The sequence below is a fragment of the Podarcis erhardii genome (assembly GCF_964252035.2).
Source record: "Podarcis erhardii genome assembly, chromosome: 4".
NCBI classification, from domain to species: Eukaryota; Metazoa; Chordata; class Lepidosauria; order Squamata; family Lacertidae; genus Podarcis; species Podarcis erhardii.
In genome coordinates, this window is record NC_138508.1 from 19794122 (window position 1) to 19811803 (window position 17682).

At 42.7% G+C, this 17682-nt stretch overlaps 1 protein-coding gene across 3 annotated transcripts in view; it reads left to right on the plus strand.

Moving 5' to 3' along the window:
* CNTN5 (contactin 5) overlaps window positions 1–17682 on the plus strand; it is a 689184-nt gene that overhangs the window by 214200 nt on the left and 457302 nt on the right. For 2 of the 3 annotated variants that reach the window (XM_081860151.1, XM_081860153.1), the window contains exon 2: window positions 8318–8456. The gene's annotated coding sequence lies outside the window, so the exon portion shown is untranslated. Of the gene's footprint in view, window positions 1–8314; window positions 8457–17682 lie in introns of all 3 variants that reach the window. The other variant, XM_081860152.1, reaches the window with a different exon arrangement.

Here is a 17682-nt window from a genome sequence, read left to right on the forward strand (position 1 = left end):
TGACATCCAGGATTTCAAACACTAGATGAATCTTGCGGGGAGGTCTGGGAAAGACTTCTTTGAGCAGGGTGCAGTTGGTAGAAATTGCAAGGAACGACTTACCCAGTCCTCGGCAGACACGGTGTTCAAAACTGTGCATGCATTAAAAGCCACTTTGTTCTGACTTTAAACACCAAAGAGTCATAGAAGTTGCAGGTGGTCGAGCATCACAATGACCCAGCTTCATATTCATTGGAGGTTCACTTCCTAAAACAAAATCAGCATATTTATTAGCATGCTTCCTAAATGCATTCATGTCGACACTTTATTTGATAGATGGCACAGCTAAAATCATTTGAAAGCTTTTGTGGGGCAGGTGAGGCACTGAGGAGAAAAATCACAGATCTGCTAAGTGTCGGCCATGAATATTCTTTCTGCCCTAATTTATTGCTACTTGTGCACAGTGACTCCCTTAAAAAAAATATTCATGTGAAAGTATTACTATGTTCAGAAGGGCAAGATTGACTTCAAGGAATAATTGTGCCTAATATTTTGATAGGAAGGCATTTACTACATCTGACTTTCTGTTAAAATGCATATGCTGAGAGAGAAAGTTATTTTCTTTGAGTCCTGGAAGAGTCTTGTGGGCAATTTTGAGGCTGCCAATACAATTGCTAAGTGTTCCAGTTTTGATGAGATAGTCCTGAAAAGCAAATCACCACTCCCTCCTGATTTTTTACAACAGAATGTGGTGGGTATTTGAAATTTATTGAGAAATAAAATTGAGAGGCCTAACAAAGGATTTTAGATTTCAGTTATGGGGGGGATGTTAAGATCTACTTCTGCAAACCTAAGAGTTCCACCAAGTCTGCTGATACCTCTTTTGTGTTTCAGTGATGCTGTTTTACATACATATTAGCAACTGAGTTCCCTGTTAGTCAATATAATGCTGAAAATACCTTAAACGTTTGAAGGTTATCCATATTCCCTCAGAGGAACAGAAATGGTTAGGCTCCCCATTTACATATTTCCACCCTGCTCTTGTGTGCTTCATCCAAGGGAGACAAGGTGGTCATACAGGAATACACCTTTTTAGTGGTGGCCCCCTGCCTGTGAAATGCTCTGTTGAAGAAAATGCACCTGACACCATTGTGATCCATTTTTAGGCACCAGGCTAATACATTTTTTATCCTCTCAGGCCTTTGTTCACTAAGTTGGCAACTGCTGCAGTGCTGCACTTTTAGGGATGATGTTACGACTTGTCCCTTCTATTCTGTTATTGTACTCTGTTTTTTACTGTTTTTATTTGTATGTCTTTTATCTTCTTAAATCACTTTGAGACTTGTTTGTATAAAGCAATTAGCAAAGTGATGGTGGTGGTGAGTCATCGATGGGTCTTTCTTAGGCTGTGTGTGTGTGTACTAGAAAACAACATGGGTCTGGTACAGTTAATCATAGACAGCATCACAGAAGCATAGAATTGTAAAGTTGGAAGGGACACCGAGGGTCATCTAATCCAACCCCCTGCAATGCAGGAATCTCAGCTGAAGCATCCAGGACAGATGGACACCCAACCTTTGCTTAAAAACCTCCAAGAAAGGAGAGTCCACAACCCACCGAGGGAGACCATTCCACTGTCAAACAGCTCTTACTGTCAGAAAGTTATTCCTGATGTTTAGCTGGAATCTCATTTCTTGTAACTTGAAGTGATTGGTTCAGGTCCTACCCTCCGGAGCAGGAGAAAACAAGCTTGTTCCATCTTCCATGTGACAGTCCTTTAGATATTTGAGGATGGCTATCATATCTCCTCACTTTCCCAGGCTAAACATACCCAGCTGCTTCAACCGTTCCTCATAAGGCTTGGTTTCCAGACCCTTGATCATCTTGGTCACTCTCCTCTGCACACATTCCAGCTTGTCAACCTCATTGTCAACCCTACCTACCCGCAGACTGTCTCGCCAGAGTGGTGCATGCTCTAGTTATCTCCCGCTTGGACTACTGCAATGCGCTCTACGTGGGGCTACCTTTGAAGGTGACCTGGAAACTGCAATTAACCCAGAATAAGGCACCTAGACTGGTGACTGGGAGTGGCCGCCAGGACCACATAAGACTGGTCCTGAGAGATCTGCATTGGCTCCCAGTACGTTTCCGAGCACAATTCAAAGTGTTGGTGCTGACCTTTAAAGCCCTAAACGGCCTCGGTCCTGTATACCTGAAGGAGCGTCTCCACCCCCATCATTCAGCCCGGACGCCGAGGGCCTTCTGGTGGTTCCCTCATTGCGAGAAGTGAGGTTACAGGGAACCAGACAGAGGGCCTTCTCGGTAGTGGCACCCGCCCTGTGGAACGCCCTCCCTTCAGATGTGAAGCAAATAAGCAGCTATCCTATCTTTAAAAGACATCTGAAGGCAGTTTTTAATATTTAAAACTATTATTATTATTATTATTATTATTTTATATTCTTAAATTGTGATGCCCATAATTGGACACAGTATTTCAGGTGTGGTCTGACCAAGGCAGAATATAGTGGTACTATCACTTCCCTTGATCTGGACACTATATCTTGTGCTTCAGCTCCCTCCTTGCAGCATTTACTCTGTTATCACCAGATTGGGCATTGCTTTAATTTTGGGTGAAACATATTTATTTCACTAATTTATATACCACTTAATACCAGGGTACAATGGAGAAATAGAATCATAGAATCATAGAGTTGGAAGAGACCACAAGGGCCATCGAGTCCAACCCCCTGCCAAGCAGCTCAAGCCGAACATTTTCTCTTCTGATTCCCTTCCTTTTCCCTCCACTCTTTTGACTGTATTGTGTTTGTTTGTATGAGGTTTTTGTTTTGCAATGGCAGGCTTAAGGGAGGTGAGAGTCTGACAACATACCGGCTGCACTGGGAGATGTGTGATAGGCAACGGTAACAAGGTTATTCCTTGTTTAGTGTGTAAGTTAGGAAAACAAAATCCCCAACCAGACTGCATGGTGTGCTTGCTGTTACAGATCTCTGTACTGAAGCAGTCAAAGCAAGTTAGGCAAGGCAAACTCCATGGACAGATGCAACGCAAATAATCTCTTGCTGTAGAATCACTGAATTGGAGGGCTCCTGTAGCCTTTCTCAACATGTGGATCCCCAGATATTGTTGAACTACAACTCCCATCACCCCTAGCTAGCAAGACCAGAGCTCAGGCATGATGGGAGTTGTAGTCCAACAACATCTGGGGACCCACAGGTTGAGAACCGCTGCTGTAGGTCAACTAGTCTGCCTCCTGCAGGAAATCTGGAGCAAGTGCATTCCTAACAAATAGCTGTCCAAAGTACTGACCATAGTCCTTCGGGTAACTTGGTCTTGGCTGTTTACGATTTTATACACTAATAGTTTCAACTTACAGTGGTACCTCGCAAGACGAATGCCTCGTAAGACGAAAAACGCGCAAGACGAAAGGGTTTTTCATTTTTTTAGTTGCTTCACAAGATGATTTTCCCTATGGGCTTGCTTCACAAGACGAAAACGTCTTGCGAGTTTGTTTCCTTTTTCTTACAATCGTTAATACCCAGGGAATCCGCGCGCCGCAAGACGAAAAAATCGCAAGGCGAAACAACTCGCGGAATGAATTAATTTCGTCTTGCGAGGCACCACTGTAGCTTGGTAATGAACTGGCAACCAGGGCAGAGCTTCACGCACCTGATCTAAAGAATCAGAAAACTGTAGAATTGGAAGGGACCTCAAGCGTCATCTATAACTCAAAAGTCATCTACAGTGCAAGCGTGTTTAGGACAAAAGCACTAGCTGCAACCATCTGCACTTGATGCAATTTCAGAAGATCCTGCTGGATCAGGCCAATGGCCCATTTAATCTAGCAACCCATTCTCACAGTGGCCAACCAGATGCCTGAGGGAAACCTGGAAGTAATAGTCGAGCACAAAGCACTCTTCCCTCCTAAGTTTCTAAGCAACTGATATTCAGAAGCATTGCCTGTGAAGGCAGAGCACAGCCAATTTGGCTAGAAGCCACTGATAGCCCTCCGTTCCATGAATTTGTCTAATCCTCTTTTAAAGCTATCTAAGCTGGCAGCCATCACTGCCTCCTGGGGGAGTGAAACCAAACAATTTCCAGACCAATCTCAAGGGCAGTCCCACCTGGAGCATACTGCAGCCATCCAGTCTAGAGGTTAAGGATGTTGCTGCTTTGACATCTTGCCACAGTCTGTTTTAGCTGTTTTTGGTATTGTGTTTTTAAAGTGTTTCAATGTGTCTTGGCATCTCGTGGTGAAAGGCAAGTAAAAGAAATCAAATTATTATTATTGCTATTAACAACCACAACACACACACACACACACAGAGAGAGAGAGAGAGAGAGAGAGAGAGAGTAATTAGAAGACTACGATACCAGAGTAAAAAATAAAATCTCCTCAAAGCATAGAATCATAAAACTGCAGACTTTGAAGAGACCCAAAGGATCATTTAGTCCACAATGTAAAACCATAGTAATATACTATGAAAACATCTTAAGAGTTACGGGACATGACTGCTGTGTGTCCACTAAGTACCTATCTGTAAGGTAGATGGGGGATCAGGAAGAAGTATGGTCAGCAGCCATCTGGACCCCATTCCCCTCCATAATATGCAGATAGATATATCTATCTATAGATATATAAATATAGATATAACCTCTTAAAAACACCACTCTGCTTGTTCTGTGCCACATTTCCTCCTTTAAATTCTGAAACACTCCTTTCTCTCTTTCTTTTATCCTTTCCCTCAATTTTGTTTCAGAATCCCTTCTTTTTTCTTCTTCCTTAAATCTATTTTATTTGGGAGCTAAATAAACATACCTCCATAAAAATAATTGCCTCAACATTATTAGTTCCCCAGTGCAGTCCAGTGACCATGCACAATCTGTGTGCATTCCATTTATTATTATTATTATTATTATTATTATTATTATTATTATTATTATTGTATTAATCATAAAGAAATAAGAATAAAGATGTTCACCCCACCACCGAGACCATTCCATTGTAATTATCTAACCTCCCAAAATTTCAACACCTCTTGTGATGGTTTGACCCCTTTCCGTTTTAACAGTACAAATTCTACAAACACTGTCCACAGAATCCCTTCTTTTGTCTTCCTTTCCTCACCCCACCCTCCACTCCTCTGACCATTCCTATTGTGTCAGTCAATTTTACACTGTATTCCGGCAGGCAGGAAAATGGCCTTTTACAAATTTATCGTACAGCGTGCCTAGTAATTTGGGTCCTCTATAAATAAAATAGGATGGTGATAAATTCCTAAGGTGGAACCAGTCCAGTGAGGGGTTATAAGCCCAATTCAGCACCTCAGAAAAGCTTCACATTCCTTTTTCATTTTTTTAAGTAATACCTAGAGTTCAACTCATTATGATTTTCTAATACATTAACTGGGTTACTTGGGGAACCCAGCTGAGAACGAATCTCATTAGAAGAGTGATCCTGTAGAGCTGGTAGCCTATCAGTTGGAAAGAGTTCCTTCCTGAACATGTAACAAAGTGTGTTGATGTTCCTTCCATTTCAAATTGCATCGGGGGTTGCTCACAGATTTCTCTTCAAATGAAAGTGCTGTGGTTGTCCTTAATGGCCAGGGAAAGGTTGATACCCATCTGGCCTGGATATCTAGTTACATTTACAAAATTAGGGAGTGGAGAAGAAACAGTAATGTCACAATGGTATAGTTGTAATCTTTGGTATTATCAGATAATAATTTAGTGGTAATCAGATTTATCCAACTGAAACTTTATTTCTCTCTATGGTATGACTTTAAACAGGTCTGGGATCCCTGAAAAACACACACACACACATATGTATATATATATATATATATGTGTGTGTGTGTGTGTGTGTGTGTGTGTGTATATGTACAACTCTTATTATCCCTGAACTGCAGTGGTACCTCGTGTTAAGTACTTAATTTGTTCTGGAGGTCTGTTCTTAACCTGAAACTGTTCTTAACCTGAAGCACCACTTTAGCTAATGGGGCCTCCTGCTGCCACACCGCTGGAGCACAATTTCTGTTCTCATCCTGAAGCAAAGTTCGTAACCTGAGGTACTATTTCTGGGTTAGCAGAGTCTGTAACCTGAAGCATCTGTAAGCTGAAGTGTATGTAACCCGAGGTACCACTGTATTGGCCATGCTGGGACTAACAGGGAGCTGGACTCCAACAGCATTTATTTATTTGCAAAACAACAACAACCACCCAGTATTGCCATGTCATAAAATATCAGGACAGTTGGCATCATTAAAGCATTTTAAAAATACCAAACATTTTTTTAAAAGTTGACTGGCCAATAAAATGAAACAGTTGGGAAGACCTGTTGACACAAAAAGGTCTTCAAGAAAGTCAAAAGTGAGGGTGCCTGCTGGATCTCTGCTGGAAAAGAGGGCTCCACACAAAAGTCTGACTTCTAGTGGATGCTAGTTGGGCCTCTAACGTGCAGAGAGACACACAGTGCTCCTCCAGATTATATTGGCGAGCGAGCTCAGATATAAGAGTTCAAGTGGTCCTTAAGGTATCCTGGACACAAGCTCTCCGGGGCTTCTGGAGAGCAGTAGGTTTTCCCACCCCTGACTTTGCTGGAAGTCGGCGGGGGGGAATTGTCCAGTAGCACCTTAGAGTCCTGCCCACCTAGCAGTTTGAAAGCACACCAGTGCAAGTAGATAAATAGGTACCCCTCCGGCGGGAAGGTAAACAGCGTTTCCATGCGCTGCTCTGGTTCGCCAGAAGTGGCTTAGTCATAGAATCATAGAATCATAGAGTTGGAAGAGACCACAAGGGCCATCGAGTCCAACCCCCTGCCAAGCAGGAAACACCATAAGAGCACTCCTGGCATATCGTTGTCAAGCCTCTGCTTAAAGACCTCCAAAGAAGGAGACTCCACCACACTCCTTGGCGGAAATTCCACTGTTGAACAGCTCTTACTGTCAGGAAGTTCTTCCTAATGTTTAGGTGGAATCTCTGGACACGTTCCAGTTTGTCAGTGTCCTTCTTGAACTGTGGTGCCCAGAATTGGACACAGTACTCCAGGTGAGGTCTGACCAGAGCAGAATACAGTAGCACTATTACTTCCCTTGATCTAGATGCTATACTCCTGTTGATGCAGCCCAGAATTGCATTGGCTTTTTTAGCTGCCGCGTCACACTGTTGGCTCATGTCAAGTTTGTGGTCAACCAAGACTCCTAGATCCTTTTCACATGTACTGCTCTCAAGCCAGGTGTCACCCATCTTGTATTTGTGCCTCTCATTTTTTTTGCCCAAGTGCAATACTTTACATTTCTCCCTATTAAAATTCATCTTGTTTGTTTTGGTCCAGTTCTCTAATCTGTCAAGGTCGTTTTGAAGTGTGATCCTGTCCTCTGGGGTGTTAGCCACCCCTCCCAGTTTGGTGTCATCTGCAAATTTGGTCAGGATGCCCTTGAGTCCATCATCCAAGTCGTTGATAAAGATGTTGAATAAGACCGGGCCCAAGACAGAACCCTGTGGCACCCCACTAGTCACTCTTCTCCAGGATGAAGAGGAACCATTGATGAGCACCCTTTGAGTTCGGTCAGTCAGCCAGTTACAAATCCACTGAGTGGTAGCATAGTCAAGACCGCATTTTACCAGCTTCTTTACAAGAATATCATGGGGCACCTTGTCAAATGCCTAGTCATGCTTGCCACATGACCCGGAAGCTGCACACCAGCTCCCTCGGCCAGTAAAGCGAGATGAGCGCCGCAACCCCAGAGTCGTTCCGGACTTGACCTAATGGTCAGGGGTCCCTTTACCTTTACCTTAGCACCTTAGAGACCAACTAAGTTTGTTTGTATAAGCTTTTGTGTGCATGCACACTTCTTCAGATACTGGAAGTGTAAATTCAAAGCAAATATAAGAACATTACTGGATCACAGTGGCTGAGCAATGTGCCTTCAGGAAGCCCTCAAGGGATGCTTGTAGGCAATAACCCCCTCCTGGCTGCTATACAGAGACATACTGCAGATTTGATCCCTGGGTCCTAGTCTGACACCTCTAATTACTTTGCCACACTTGCCCAAGAGTAAACAGCACACCTACCAGGCTGTAGGCTCCAATAAATTAAATGGGAATTTTCTTCTTAGTCAACCTGGTTAGAATTGTGCCATACATTCTGATCCCTGCATTATTCCTGGAGGTGCAGAGTACGAAAGCTGATAGCAGAATTTGCATAGATAGAATTCTGGCTGGTCGCTACTGGGTAGAGAATTCTGGATTAGGTGGACATTTTGCTGCTATAAAACAAAGAATGAAGATGATAATAATTTTGACAATTTCTGTTCAGCAGATTATCTGAAAGGATTCTGTTTTTGACTGAACACGCTGCCCGTTCCTTCTTCATCCATTTGCACCCATTAAGGACTATTTTGCTGTGACTGTGTCCATCTCAAAAGGCACTTCTACACAGATTGGAAGCCAACAAGTAGGTAAGATAGATTTAATATTCCATTGGTGGTGTTGATGGGGTGCTGCTGTGGTTTTCGGTTACATGAATCGCAATGAATCCGAGATGTGTACTTTTCAAAATAAAAATGCTTCCAGATATATATTCTGAATTGAGTAATCCCATTAACGTTACTGAGATGATACAGCAATGGTATCAAGAATCTGTTCTTGAATGGGTGGCTAATTCAAATGTATGTTTACTAGTGGTATCCATTATTAGTTGATTACTGTACATGTTATAACACAAAGGGAACCCTCCCCTCCCCCCCCAACAAGATTTCTTGGATCCTAAGTGTTGACATTTGAGGTTATACCTCCTATAAATTTTGTTGTATTGTTTGATTAACTGTTGTTCTTTAATTGGACTTGTTACCTGTTCAGCGTCCTTAGTGAGAAAAGGAGAGTTGGAATGAATGAATGAAAGAAAGAAAGCATACTCTATCTGCTATGTGGAAAATTCTCACATATTTGTATATCTCATGGAAGTACATGATCATGAACTTAATAATCAATTGAGTGGATTTATTTCAGACTTTCATCCAGATTGTCTCTCTCTTTTTAGGGCTATCAGTTGTGGGACAGAACCAAAATTCCTCTCTCTGTTTCAGTATCCTGTTCCATAGGGTGTTTCCCTTGTCCATTTTTGATGCAGGTATCTGCTCTGTTGAGAGTATTTGGCTGTGCAAACTTTTGGAGGAGGAGGAGATTTGAGCACTTAGAACTATTTTTTAAACAAAAACAACACCTGGTGATATAAGTCAACCCGCCCCCCATATCAGCTGTTTCACCCAACCCCTCAAAGCCTCCCCCTGAGAATATTAGTCTGAACCATTGCAGCCCACACCCTGCTTTCCCGAAAACGTACATCCATGCAGAATTCTTATGCAGAATCTTTTCTTTGCACATGCAGAGTTCCTTTGCTCCTTGGTGTGTGTGTGTGTGTATAACCTGTTATAAAAGTGGCTGTGCAAACTGATGTGCTTTATACTGATGAGCCAATTGACGGATGTTGAGTGTTTTCACTAGCTGCAGTTTGAGAATCTGCATCATTTTGCCAGGAATGCAGTGCTGAGCAATTTATCACTTGGATTTGCATTAATAGCTACTAGTCATGATGGCTATGCTCTGTCTCTGTAGTCAGAGACAGTAATTAGTTTTTTAAACCACAACAACAATAAGTGGTGTAGAATTTTTATGAAATAGGAAATAAATAAATAATACTTGTGCTTGGATGCTGCTTACGGGTTTCCCACAGGTTGGCCACTATGAGAAAAGGATACTGGACTTGATGGACCATTGGCATGATCCAGTAGGCTCTTTTTACATTGTTGTGTTCTTGTGATGCACACTCAGCCCTTTCCCCAATGCACCTCTGTCCTGGCCTGTGCAACAGGTTGTGTGTCCAACCTGCCAATATTATTTTCCCCCAGCAGAAAGTAAACCTGAAAGAATCAGATGTTAGGAAAGTCTGAGACAATCAATCAGGATTCCGCACAACAGAACTGGCGATAAGCTCACAGTGGAAATATATATTTTAAAAAATGGGCAGCATGTCTGTAGAAGAGCAATTGCTTCTTCCCCATGAAGAACAGAATCTCTTCTCTACATATGTACATCTTTCCATGGTTCAAATAAAATTTCCAGTGCTTATGCACACAAATATTCACAGGCTGCCAACCATGCTGTTTCATGTGGTGTTAATTTATAAGGTGTGTGTGCATGTGATAAATTGGAAGATGCACTAATTGTGTTCTTTTCTGCTTGCACTGCCTTCTCCGCAGGTTACTTAATTAATTGCTCACCTGCTTTCTGCTTTTAAAGCTATAAACTTTGCGCTTGCTCCTCCCTCTCCCCAAGCAGGTTAATTAGTTGAGTTGTAAGGTGTAGTCTCTTCCTTCTTTTCCCAGTCCCTTAGTCAGTATTGGTTTGCTGGACACGCCATTAATTACCACAGGCATGCAGCAATCAGTGTGCTCTCTTGTCATTCTAACAGCAGGCATGTCAATTTCATTTAGATTTTGTTAATTTCACCTCCTCTGGCAATTTCTCCATAGCTTAACTGACAACCTGATAGGGCTTCTGTTTACAGAGAACTGGCAAAAGGAACTGGCTGACTCTGGATGGAGCATTGATAGGTGGAGAATGAAGGGTAAATTTGATTCATGGGAAACATGGGAAAATATAGTGCCTTTGGGTGGTGTTTTTTTTTATTTGAACTTTTGCAGCCTTACCAAATTTTAATTGACGTATGATAAAATAAACAAGCCACGGTCCTACTTCCAAGGAATAGTAATTGCAACTTGTGGGGAACAACAACATTCCCTTGGTTATATATAAATATAAAAGGGGATAGCTAACATGTGTGTATCATGTACAGATACTAGATATTTGTGCAAAGAAGTAAACTTCCAGGCTTCTATCCTCTATCTGGAACAGTGATGTTCAATTTTTATTTTTATTTACTTTCCAGATTGAATAGTGCATTGAGGAATGCCTGCAGATTGGATACAGAACCCCACTGTGTTGCAGAAAATTCAGTGACTTATTTTAGGCCACAAACGTGCCTGCACACTGTCTTACCATAGTGGTACATGCTCTGGTTATCTCCCATTTGGGCTACTGCAATGTGCTCTGTGTGGGGCTAACTTTGAAGATGACTCAGAAACTACAACAAATCCAGAATGTGGCAGCTAGACTGGTATGACGGACAGCTGAGCTAGAGCTAGACCATAATCTGGTGATGCAGTATGTTGGAACTCCACCTGACTGCTGGAGCCTCTTTCTGATTGGCTACCAAGACAGCTAGCCAGAGGAGCATGGAGCTAGCACTTTGGGAGAGAAAATAAAAGGAGCATTTTCTGAGAGATGGTTCAGATTGTTTGGTGGAGAGAGTTAGAGAGTTGGCTCTGATCTGTGTATAGCATCCACTCCGAGGACAATATCTACCGCTAGAGAAAGGAGACTCTGAGCTTAGATTGGAAGACAGTGTGTCTTGCGAGAGTATTCAGACAGGTGGAGGGCTGCTGAGTTCAAGCAAGGAGGAGCAGAGCTGTGAGAATACAGTCTACATGGGTCTCATTTCAGTCAGGAGCGGAGTGATCTTCTAGAAAGAGAAGACACCCTAACCAGTTAAGAGGGGTGTGGAGATCCCCTAGGTCTGCTATACTATTCAAAGTACCTCAGGAGTGTAATTGTTAGAAGGTTGGGAATCTGACAGAAAATACCCCCTCTTTTAAGAACCAAATTGTTAAGCTGCAGCACCTATGTAATTAAGCTGAGGAGCTGAAGTGAAAGAACTGGAAATAAGCTAAGCATTTACCATCTAGTTTAGAAACCTGCAACTGAAGAGTAGTAACTGAAATAAGCAACTGAAGTTTAAAAGAAGCTCTGCTGGGCGTGCAGATGGGCCACAGAGTTTCCAACAGCAACTGGGGGGTGGGCCACTTCTGTTGACCTGCATCTTGACGTGGTCCAGATCCCATTCGTGACCCCTTCAGCTCTCCATCTGGAGGCTGATAATGGGTATGCACCCAGTGCCTGAGCCAAATCTTACCTACATCTGTAATCAATAAAGCTGTGGCCAATTTTCAATCCCTGTTGTCAGTGGCAGCGGGGGGAGCTGTGAGTGAGTCCGCAAAAAGAATGTGAGTGAAGAAGAGGAATGCAATTTTAATAAATAGCGAAAAAGAAAACAAAACCCCCCGCTCTTTTTAATAAGTGGATTATTAAAGTATAGCACATTCTGCAAGTACAAAATGAGCCCATTTCATTTCTATGCTTGCTGGCAACCTACTGCCTACCAAGGTAGTAACAACAGCTGTAAGTCGGAGACTTTTGGGTCTCAAGCTCATTATCCAGATGGATGATGTCTATCCAATTAAATTTTATTGTTGAAGAATGGAAGGGGATGGAGGAGCAAACGTCCCGTTAACTGGTTTTGCTCCATAATGTACCTGAAGAGTGAATTATATCTTTGCAGTTCAAAACACCTCTAATTAATTTGTAGAGGTGTTCCTCTTCTTTTGTGACCTGGTAATAAACAAGCAATTGAGGTTGCCAGGAAGAAGAAGGAGCCTTGTTAAAAAGCGTATAGCCCTGTGTCTGTGCGGAAAGATTGGGAAAGTGCAGAGTTCAGTTGTGGCAATGTCAAACTGCATTCCCTTCCTGAGCAGCTAATTGAGAGTTATATTGGAGGTGTAAGAGAGCCATTGAAATAAACGAGAGAGATGGACCACTCCAAAAGAGATATAAGTGAATTAGAACTGATGAACCTGATTAGAGTGGATTCACTGTGTCACTTTAAATACACTCCAGCCTCATTCATCTTGTTGCACCTGATCTGTCATTGCAGGACCACTTACAAAGTGTTTCAAACAGTTTAACTTGATGATGGATTATTTCATGTTTTGTATGCTGGGAAGGGATTTGATTGAAGGGCAATCCATTTGATAAAAGAGCGGTCGATTCCAGTCCCTGGTCTGCACCGTTTTTGACTTCTGACTGGTGCAGCCACAGCCGAGCTCAAACTCCATGCAAGAGTTTTGTACAGCTGGCAAGGGACCAGCTGCTCTAAATTTATCCGGATTATACAAATGGCAGGACTCCCCTGACCTACTAAGCCAAAAGTGTTGTCTCTTTCTCGCTATTTAATATTCATGAAATGCACTGTAGCTGGGAAGGGAAAGGAAGTGTGATGTTCTTCTTTTTTCGAAGAGGAAAAATGAAAGACAGGATGCTGGAGGAGGTTAGATACCCTTCCAACAATACAGCTGCATAATCAAAATCAGAGGCCTCTAACAGCATCTTTGAACCAGAGCAGGGAGTTGGTAGATCTGATCTCGGAGCTTCATGCATCTGATCACAGAGCTGTAAAAACAGATAGGCAGACTTTGTTTTATGACAGTGGTTCTCAAACGTTTTTCTCTGGGCCACAGTTTCAGAATAAAAAGTTGCTTGTGCCACACCAGGGTTTTTTAATTGATAAGAAATATATTGGGGGGCAGGGACGCAGATGGCACTGTGGGTTAAACTACAGAGCCTAGGGCTTGCTGATCAGAAGGTCGGCAGTTTGAATCCCCGTGACAGAGTGAGCTCCCGTTGCTCGGTCCCTGCTCCTGCTAACCTAGCAGTTTGAAAGCACGCCAAAGTGCAAGTAGATAAATAGGTACCACTCTGGCGGGAAGGTAAACGGCGTTTCCGTGCGCTGCTCTGGTTCGCCAGAAGCAGCTTAGTCATGCTGGTCATGCTGGCCACCTGACCCAGAAGCTGTACGTCGGCTCCCCTGGCCTATAAAGCGAGATGAGCGCCGCAACCCCAGAGTCGGTCACGACTGGACCTAACGGTCAGGGGTCCATTTACCTTTATATGGGGGGCGGCAACAACTCCTAGCAGTGCTTGATTTATAACCTAGAACACAACTACTTTATAATGTGATCAGGGGACTTTCTGAAAGTATAAAACAATGCAGCTACATAATAACATGAATCATTCCCAAAATATAATTATAAATGAGTCTTCTGCAGCAATTTGTCCAAATAGTGATTCTGGATCACAACTAGGATTGTCCTCAGAATTACTTTAGGCTCTTGCTCTCATTTTGAAAAGATATCTATCAATTCTGTGTTGTTGTGTTTTTTTAAAAAATGATACTACAGTGGTACCTCGGTTTACATACGCTTCAGGTTACATACGCTTCAGGTTACAGACTCCGCTAACACAGAAATAGTACCTCGGGTTAAGAACTTTGCTTCAGGATGAGAACAGAAATTGTGCTCTAGCGGCGCGGCAGCAGCAGTGGGAGGCCCCATTAGCTAAAGTGGTGCTTCAGGTTAAGAACAGTTTCAGGTTAAGAACGGACCTCCGGAACGAATTAAGTACATAACTAGAGGTACCACTGTAATAATATACGACACTGAAATCTTTAAATGTTTCTTTTATTATTATTTAATTTCCAGTTTTACAATTTAAAATACTTGTTTTGCATCCTTAAGATCTTAATGACTCCCCTTCTTCTCTTTCCATGGTTCGTTTTACATAAAAATCTTTAAATGTTTCTATGATTGTGCTTGAATCTACCCACCACACTTGCCATCCTCTCCCACCACATTAATATGGCACGCCACATCCTTTGAGAACCACTGTTTTATGATATGAAACACAAGATGGCCATTCCTGTCAACCTACCCAGAAAAACAAGGACATCCCATTTTCGCCTCACAAGAGTGGGGCTGCCATTTTGGGTGTCTTGCTCTCTTGTGATTTCAGAATGAAATCTCACCACCCCAAAAAAATCTTTTCTCAGGTCCGCAATCTCACACAATGCCCCCAAACACATTTTTCTGGGTCTGCTATTTTTTGCAGGTCACGTGATGCATGCAGGATTTCATACCTGGAAGATGGTGTCCCAGAATTGGACTGTGTTGTTTTGAAGGGTATGGATGACATCTGCTCCCTTTGAAATGTGAATCTCATTTCACAGGAATATAGAAAGTTGCCTTATACAGAGTCAGACCATTGCTCAGTCTTTAGCATATGCACCACTTTATATAGAGTCAGACCACAGCTCAGTCTTTAGCATATGCACCAAAGTCCTTTAGTGAAACAGTAGGTATACGTTTCGGTAATACCTAGGTATATATGTATTTTGTTTTTCCAACTTGATCAAAATTGTTTATTATTTCATAACAGGTAGATAGTTTAAGAGCTTAGGCGGCTTCAGCAGCGGGCAACTGGAGCCCCCCAGAATTCGGTGCCTGGGTGCCCCGCACCCCTTGCACCCCTAGGTAAAGATGGCCCTGGGTCCACCCATGTAGAAATATAGATATAGATAGATACAGTGCTTCTTTTCTGTGGGTACGCAGGGGTACGCATACCCCTAAACATTTTGTGAATCTAAGTTTGGCCTCATTGAAGGGCAGTATTTTGATATGAGTAGGAAAATCAGAGTACCCCAAACATATTTTTAGAAAAAAGCACTGGAAAGATATATAAAATACTAAGGAGGAGACCAAAATCCACCAAAATCCCAGTAGGGACTAAGGATGTTCAATGGCCACAGAATGCTGACAGTGTGTTACTGGGAGGTAATGGAACACCAAAGGATGGGGAATGAAGTGGGCAGAATCTAAAATTGGGGGAATTCGTCGCTTCAACATTTTGTCGCAGATCTCATTTATCTGTAATTCCAGAGAACAAAAATGCTCATTTCTTACTTTTGAGTGGGAAACTTTCATTTAGCTTTGGGTTTGGTGCACACAGAGAGATTTGACTCTCTCCTCAGAATTTACATATTTCTTCTTCCAATGTTCAGTGAATTAGATACTATAGATCCTTAGATGGTTTGAGGAGAAAGCGCAAAGCTGGAAAGTGGGGGCGGGGGATGACCTTTGTATTTGTTACCTCAGCAAATCATGTTGTTCCCCTGGCCCAGCGATGCGTAGAGCTGGAAATAATGAAGATGAGTACAATAGACTTTCCCATAGACTGACTTTTCCAGGTCATTTAATTCTCTCTTGTGTCTTGAGAGCCTTTTCCAACACAGTTAATGATAACAGATTGTCACATTATCCCGTTCATGGTGACCTGTTTGGCGACGTGCCAAAAATTCTATCTATGCAAAGCGATGCGGGGGAGGGGGGTGCTTTCAGTGCCTGCTAAAAAAAAGACCCACCTGGTGAAGATTTGTTTTAAAAAAATAATTAAAAGAAAGAAAGAAAAACTATCTGCTCAAGATGCCAAATAAACCTGGTTCCTAATCTGCTTACTTATGCTGCAAAGTTGGGGTGCGTTGAACCCTTCCCTTCTTTGAGGGAGTTTAGCTTGTCCTATTAAAACTCTTCACTCACTGTTTCTAATAAGAGCATGTGGACAGCTGTGCAGGATCAGGCCAAAGGCCCATCTTGTCCAGCATCCCATTCTCATTGTGCCTTACCAGGTTCCCACCAAAATCCTGCAAGCAGGACCTGAGTGCAACAGTGCTCTCTCAACTTGTGATTCAGAGAATCATAGAATTGTGCAGTTGAAAGGGACCCTGATGATTATTTAACCCATCTTCCTAAAATGCAAGTGACCCATATCAATAATAATAATAATAATAATAATAATAATAATAATAATAATAATAATATCTTTATTGTCATTGCCCCCTCTCAGGGACGACGAAATTTACTTGGCTGCTCCATCCACCCAGGTAGGGCACTCCACACAAAATCAGAACAACTATAAAGAACACTAATTAAAACAATACAATATAATACAGCAAGGAAGATTAGTCTCCTAATTTCTGCTGCTGATTGACTGTTTTCTTCCCCAGTTTTTATTTCTCAATTCATGTGTTAATTTCATTTGTAACCCCAGTTTTGGTCCAAAGGTTCCTAGGGTGGTATGTTGCAGGAAAAGAATGAGAGGGTTGATTCAACATAAGGCCATTGGGAGCTGGTTGGCTGCTGGAGATGTGTTTGAAATTGCTGTGCCTGCTTATGATGAGCTACTTCTGTACAGAAGTCATTGTGCATGGAATGAAGCTTCCCTGTCCCCAGCACTGAAAAGCAGGGATGGTTGTCTAGCCTGCCAGGCTCACTTCAAAGAAGGAGAGAGTGTTCCAAACACATGAAGTAGTCCAACAACATCTGGAAGGTCAGAGCTTCTCTTCCTTTTCCTAATTCAGGTCTCAGGCTGTAATCTGAACTACTAAATCCTATTGAATCTGGAGGCAGTTGGAGGATGGATAGCGGCTAACAGATTGAGGTTGAATCCTGACAAGACAGAAGTACTGTTTTGGGGGGACAGGAGGTGGGCATGTGAGGAGGACTCCCTGGTCCTGAATGGGGTAACTGTGCCCCTGAAGGACCAGGTGCACAGCCTGGGAGTCATTCTGGACTCACAGCTGTCCATGGAGGTGTAGGTCAATTCTGTGTCCAGGGCAGCAGTCTACCAGCTCCATCTGGTATGCAGGCTGAGACCCTACCTGCCCGCGGACTGTCTCACCAGAGTGGTGCATGCTCTAGTTATCTCTCGCTTGGACTACTGCAATGCTCTCTGTGTGGGGCTACCTTTGAAGGTGACCCGGAAACTACAACTAATCCAGAATGTGGCAGTTGGACTGGTGACTGGGAGTGGCTGCCAAGGCCATATACTGGCTTCCAGTACATTTCTGAGCACAATTCAAAGTGTTGGTGCTGACCTTTAAAGCCCTAAATGGCCTCGGTC